Source organism: Microcaecilia unicolor, chromosome 6 (genome assembly GCF_901765095.1).
Source record: "Microcaecilia unicolor chromosome 6, aMicUni1.1, whole genome shotgun sequence".
Taxonomy (NCBI): domain Eukaryota; kingdom Metazoa; phylum Chordata; class Amphibia; order Gymnophiona; family Siphonopidae; genus Microcaecilia; species Microcaecilia unicolor.
Window position 1 is genome coordinate 298002334 of NC_044036.1, and position 6101 is coordinate 298008434.

A 6101-nucleotide genomic window follows, 5' to 3' on the forward strand; every position below is an offset into this window, starting at 1 on the left:
TTCCAGACTATGACCTCCCCCGTACCCCTGCGCTGGAACAAAGCCCCTCCCCAAGACTTCCACCACCCCAGGATTACCTCTGGTCATCTAATGGAACAGGTGATATCCTTTATTTTGAACCCCTGAGCCACATGGGGCAAAAGCAAAGGGAGCACACATCTACCCTTTCTGCTAGATGACAAGGGATACTCCCAGTTAAATCCCAGGGATGGTCAGGGGGTAGATGAGGTGGCTTTGCATCAAGAGAAGGGCTTGGAAGCAGGTCTGTAATTCAGAGGGGGAGATCAGATGGAGTAGGATTCTGATATGGGGGGGGGGGGGGGGAAGGAACAGTCATGACAACTAGCATGTGGTACTACTCTGCATACTAGATGTCACAACCACATTTTCCTCAGCGACCCTCCAGACCGGTCAAGACGCGTGGGTTATGTACTCCTACCAGCAGAGGGAGACTGAGAAACCACTGAGCTTTTGATACTGTATATATAACCTGTGCAGCACCCCCACTAGCCAGTATTTTCTCAGTCTCAGCAGAGGTAGAAGGACAGCCTGTGCAGTCTTCACTGGTCTGGTGAGGTAGTTTTCCTCATAGGAAGTAGAAATTGGGTGGTTTGTTCCATTTTGGTTCATTCTGTGTCTCCCTGTACGTGGTTAAAAAAAAAAAAAAAAAAAAGTGTGCTTCGGGGCCCTGGGTCCGGTGGGGCCCAGTGTTTCCCCTGGGGTGTTACACCTGTGTGGCAGGTCCCTCCCCCTAAGCTGCTCTCCATCTCTGACTAAGTGGCAGCTCTGTGCCTCGGCTGCTTTCTCTGGACTGGAGCCTTGAGTGCCTCACAATTGTCAGCTGCCAGCAGTGTTCTGGCCCTTTAAGAGCCTTTTATTATTTATTTAGTGCGGAACTGAAGAGGAAATCAGTTTCCCTGCACTAGACGGGAGAGCAGTGCGAAGTTACTTGACAGGGGCGCCGGAGTTCATAATTAGCGCGGAGGCGGACTGTGTGTGTGTTTGATTATGACCGGCAAGCTACTTCGTTGTCGCGCCTGTTCGCGGCGGGGGTTAGAGACGGCGGGCGGTCAGTGCCGCCTCTGTGGCGAACCTAAACAGTCAAGTTCGGCTCCCCCCGTGTTGGCCGCAGAACTTCCGACGGGATCGCCGGTGTTGGTGTCAGCGGGATCGCAGGCAGACGCGATGTCGGCAGTTGCGGTTTCGGCGGGAACGGCCGCCATTTTGAATCCGCCGCGATCCGCAGATGCGCTTAGTGTGGGGCCAGCTTCCTCCGGTTTAGGCCAGAAAGTCCCCTCTGAGAGCTCAGGATGTGTCGGTTTTCCTCCAGATTTTGTATGGTCTCTGTTCCAAGCCTGGAAGGCCGGACCTCCTCAGGTGGAGGAGGGGCATGGCTCTATGCTAACTAAAAGACCAAGATTGGAATGGTCAGAAGATGGGGACTGTGTGTCCTCAGCTGGGTTCGGAAGACCCAATAGGGATTGAGGAGGAGGTAGAGGGGTTTGAAGACTCTCTTACCTGATTGAGGCATTACCTGGGGAGGACCCCTCCGTTGTCAGAATTTTCCATAGGGATGAGCTTGCGGAGCTCATAGACCAAGTCACGGTGACACTTAAGTTTGAGCCTGAGGTACCCGTGGGTGAATCAGGGCAGGACCCTTTGGTAAGGGTATTCACAGTAAGGCACGGTCCTTTCCTATGAACAAGGACCTCCGGGAGATGATTTCCCAGGAGTGGAAGTCACCGGATGCTCCATGCAAGGTCTTTAAGGCAATGGCGCGGCTCTATCCTCTTCCTCAGCAGGACAAAGATTCCTTGAAGGCCCCTACGGTTGGATGCAGTGGTTACAGCAGTGACTAGAGCGACGGCTATCCCGGTAGACGGCGGAGCCGCTCTCCGCGACCCCCAGGATAGGAGAATTGACGCCTTCCTTAAGCGTACTTTTGATTTGTCAGCGCTCGCGCTCCAGGCCTCGGTATGTGGGGGCCTGGTGGCCCGAGCATGTTTTCGCTGGGCCGAGAAACTCCTGGATGAGTCAGTGGAGGTTGGGGCCTCCGGAGTTCAGGATTTAGCCAAGCTTGAGATGGGTTCGTCTTTCTTGTCGGATGCCCTTTATGATTTATTGAGGGCGTCCGCCAAGAACATGGCTATGGTAGTTGGAGCGCGTAGGGCCCTATGGCTGAGAGGTTGGGTCGCGGATGCAGCTTCTAAAGCGAAGTTGTGTTCTCTGCCATTTAAGGGAACCATGCTCTTTGGAGAGGATTTGGACAATTTGGTGAAAGGCCTTAGTGATGCTAAGATTCCTCGCCTGCCGGATTTATGTCCCAGGTCGGGCACCAGAGGGGTGTCTACTCGTGGTCGTTTTGCTGAGGCCCGCCGGTATAGGCCGGGACGGACTAGTGGGCCTTTTAGAGGACGGTTTTTTCAGCGCACACAGTCCTTTCGAGGGAATCGTCGCGGAGGACGTGACTTTGCCTCGAGAGGACAGGCGTCCGGACGGAATGTGCAATGAAGGTGTTCGGACCCAGGCTCTGGTACGAGTAGGAGCTCGGCTGAGTCAGTTTTATCAGAGCTGGGTCCAAATCACGTCCGATCGGTGGGTTCTCGAGGTAATTCGAGATGGTTATGCGCTGGAATTCGAGGAGTCGCCCCCCGAGAGGTTTCTGGAGTCCCCATGTCATTCAAGAATCAAGAAAGCAGCAGTTCGAGACACGTTGCGTCGCCTTCTGGCTCTGGGAGCAGTGGTTCCGGTTCCTCCAACGCAGAGATGCTTAGGGTGCTATTCGATCTATTTTGTAGTACCAAAGAAGGAGGATGCCTGGCGTCCGGTGTTGGATCTCAAGGGAGTCAATTCAGCGCTCAAGGTTCCCTCATTTCGCATGGAGACGTTGCGGTCCGTTATTGTCGCGGTACGGCAGGGAGAGTTCCTGACGTCGCTGGATTTGACGGAAGCTTATCTTCACATTCCCATTCGGACGGCGCATCAGCGTTTTCTACGTTTTGCGGTCTTAGGAAAGCATTTTCAGTTTTGTGCTCTTCCCTTCGGGCTAGCAACAGCTCCCCGCACCTTTTCCAAGGTGATGGTAGTAGTGGCGGCGGCTTTGCGGAGACAGGGCATTTTGGTGCACCCGTATCTGGACGATTGGTTGATTCGGGCCAAGTCTCAGGCGGAGAGCGAAGTGGCTACAGCGCGGGTGGTAGCCTTGCTGGAATCGCTTGGTTGGGTAGTGAACCACAGCAAGAGCCATCTCGTCCCGTCCCAATCACTCGAGTATCTAGGAGTGCGCTTCGAGACGCTCAACGGTTGAGTGGTGTTGCCGACTCTGCGGATCCGCAGGTTACAGGATCAGATTCGTCACTTCCTGGCAGGGAACAGGCCGACAGCGCGTGCTTACCTTCAGGTTTTGGGCATGATGGCAGCGACTATAGAGGTGGTGCCCTGGGCCAGAGCGCACATGCGGCAGTTACAGTCGGCACTGCTCAGTCGGTGGTCTCCTCAATCACAGGGGTTGGAGATGCGTTTGCCTCTGACTGCTCTTCCGCGTCTCAGTCTCCGTTGGTGGCTAGACGCTCGAAACTTAGTGAAGGGAATGCCATTGGAAGCTCCAGAATGGGTCATTCTCACCACGGATGCCAGCCTGTCCGGTTGGGGGGCTCATTGTCTCGGTCAGGTGGCGCAGGGACGGTGGTCTCAGGAGGAAGCCCAGTGGTCCATCAACCGGTTGGAGACACGGGCCATTCGTTTGGCTCTTCAGTATTTACAGACGCTGCTTCAAGGCAGGGCTGTCAGAGTTCTCTGCGACAATGCCACGGCCGTAGCTTACGTCAATCGGCAAGGGGGCACAAAGAGTCGGGCGGTCGCAGAGGAAGCAGAGCTGTTGTGCCAGTGGGCAGAACTTCATCTTCAGGCCTTATCGGCAGCTCATGTGGCCGGGGTGGACAACGTAGACGCCGATTACCTCAGCAGGCATACTCTAGACCCCGGGGAATGGGCGCTTCATCGCTCGGTTTTCAATCGCATTGTGTCAGTGTGGGGATGCCTGTAATGGATCTCATGGCAACGGCGTGCATGAGCAAGTGCCGCGGTTCTTCAGTCGCAGAAGAGCCCCGCGGTCGGAAGGAATCGACGCCCTGCTGATGCCGTGGCCTCAGGCGTTGCTGTACGTGTTTCCCTCCGTGGCCGTTAGTGGGGAGAGTAGTTCAACGCATCGAACGTCATCCGGGGCGGGTGATTATGATAGCTCCAAATTGGCCGCGTCGCCCGTGGTACGGAGACCTAGTCCGTCTGGCGGTGGCGGATCCCCTGCCATTGACAGAGACAGTGTTGTTGTGTCAAGGTCCCATCAGTCTCCCAGATCCGGCTCAGTTCTCGCTTATGGCTTGGCTCTTGAAAGGAGCAAGTTGAGGAAAAAAGGTTTTTCTTCCAGAGTTGTTGCTACGATGTGAGTTCCCGGAGGCAGTCCACTTCTCTGGCGTACGTTCGAGTCTGGAGGCTTTTTGAGCACTGGTGCTAGCTCGGAATTTGAGGGCTATACATGCTTCGGTCGCGGATGTGCTAGAATTTTTGCAGGATGGTCTGGACAAGGGGCTGGCCTGTCTACTTTGAAGGTTCAGGTGGCAGCATTGTCCTGTTTCGTGGCAAGGTTCAAGGTAAGTCGTTGGCTTCGTCTGCGGATGTGATTCGAGTTTTGAAGGGAGTGAAATTGCTTCGGCCTCCGCAACGCCGGCTCGTTCCTCCGTGGGATTTGAATCTGGTTTTGGAAGCGTTAATTCGGCCTCCATTTGAGCCTTGGCTTCGGCTACGGACAAGGATCTAGCCTTAAGACGGTGTTTTGGTAGCCATTTCATCAGCGCGCAGAGTTTCGGAACTCCAGGCGTTGTCGTGTAGGACGCCCTTCTTGTCTTTTTCCAAGGAAAGGGTTTCTCTGCGTCCGGTGCCCTCCTTTTTGCCCAAGGTAGTGTCCGACTTTCATATGAATCAGGTCATTTCTCTGCCAGTATTAGGGAATCTAGCTGGAGACTCGGAACAGCGTCGGCTGGCCAAGTTGGACGTGAAGCGAGTGTTGCGGTGTTATCTATCTAGAACTCGAGGATTCAGAACTTCGGATCGCCTGTTCGTTCTTTTTGGCAGTTCAAAAAAGGGAGCAGCTGCGTCCAAGGCAACGATAGCTCGGTGGTTGAAGGAGGCGATTGCGTCTGCGTACGTTTTGAAGGGTCGTGCGGTACCTAAGGGTTTTTCGGCTCATTCCACCAGGGGAGTAGCAGCCTCTTGGGCGGAAAGTAGTATGCTTCCCTCCTCTAGAGATTTGTCGGGGCGGCAGTCTGGTCCTCTTTGCATTCGTTCGTTAAACATTATCGGATTGACATTCATGCTAAAGAGGAGGCAGGTTTTGGGGCTGCCGTGTTGACCTCTGGCCTAAGGGGGGTCCCACCCGTAGAGATTTACTGCTTTGGTACGTCCCACGCGTCTTGACCGGTCTGGAGGGTCGCTGAGGAAGGTGAAATTAGATCTTACCTGCTAATTTTCTTTCCTCTAGACCCTCCAGACCGGTCAAGAGCCCGCCCGGTGTTTTTCTGTAGGCCAGGAGGTAGACGTTAGTAATTGGATATCTCTTGGCAGCTGATGATTGTAGTTTACATAATTCAGACTCTTGGGTTTTTTCTGATGATTGTTACTATGAGTCTGAATCAGGTGTGGTTGGATAGCCCACCTGTGGAAGCACAAACAGAATCCAGTGAGTAAAACAGTTAAAAAGAACATATAGTGGTTCTTCCATTTGGCAATGTCCACGTACAGGGTTGATAGTTTTGTTTAGTGTTTTAGTTTCTCTGCTTTGTTACGGTTATACTGGCTAGTGGGGGTGCTGCACAGGTTATATATACAGTATCAAAAGCTCAGTGGTTTCTCAGTCTCCCTCTGCTGGTAGGAGTACATAACCCACGCGTCTTGACCGGTCTGGAGGGTCTAGAGGAAAGAAAATTAGCAGGTAAGATCTAATTTCACCTTATCGTCATCTCTTTGCCAATTACTCCTACCCACGTTAAGCAGCTAGAATGTTTTTTTTTTCTGTGCTGGCTGGTTTGCACATGCAGTAACCATTA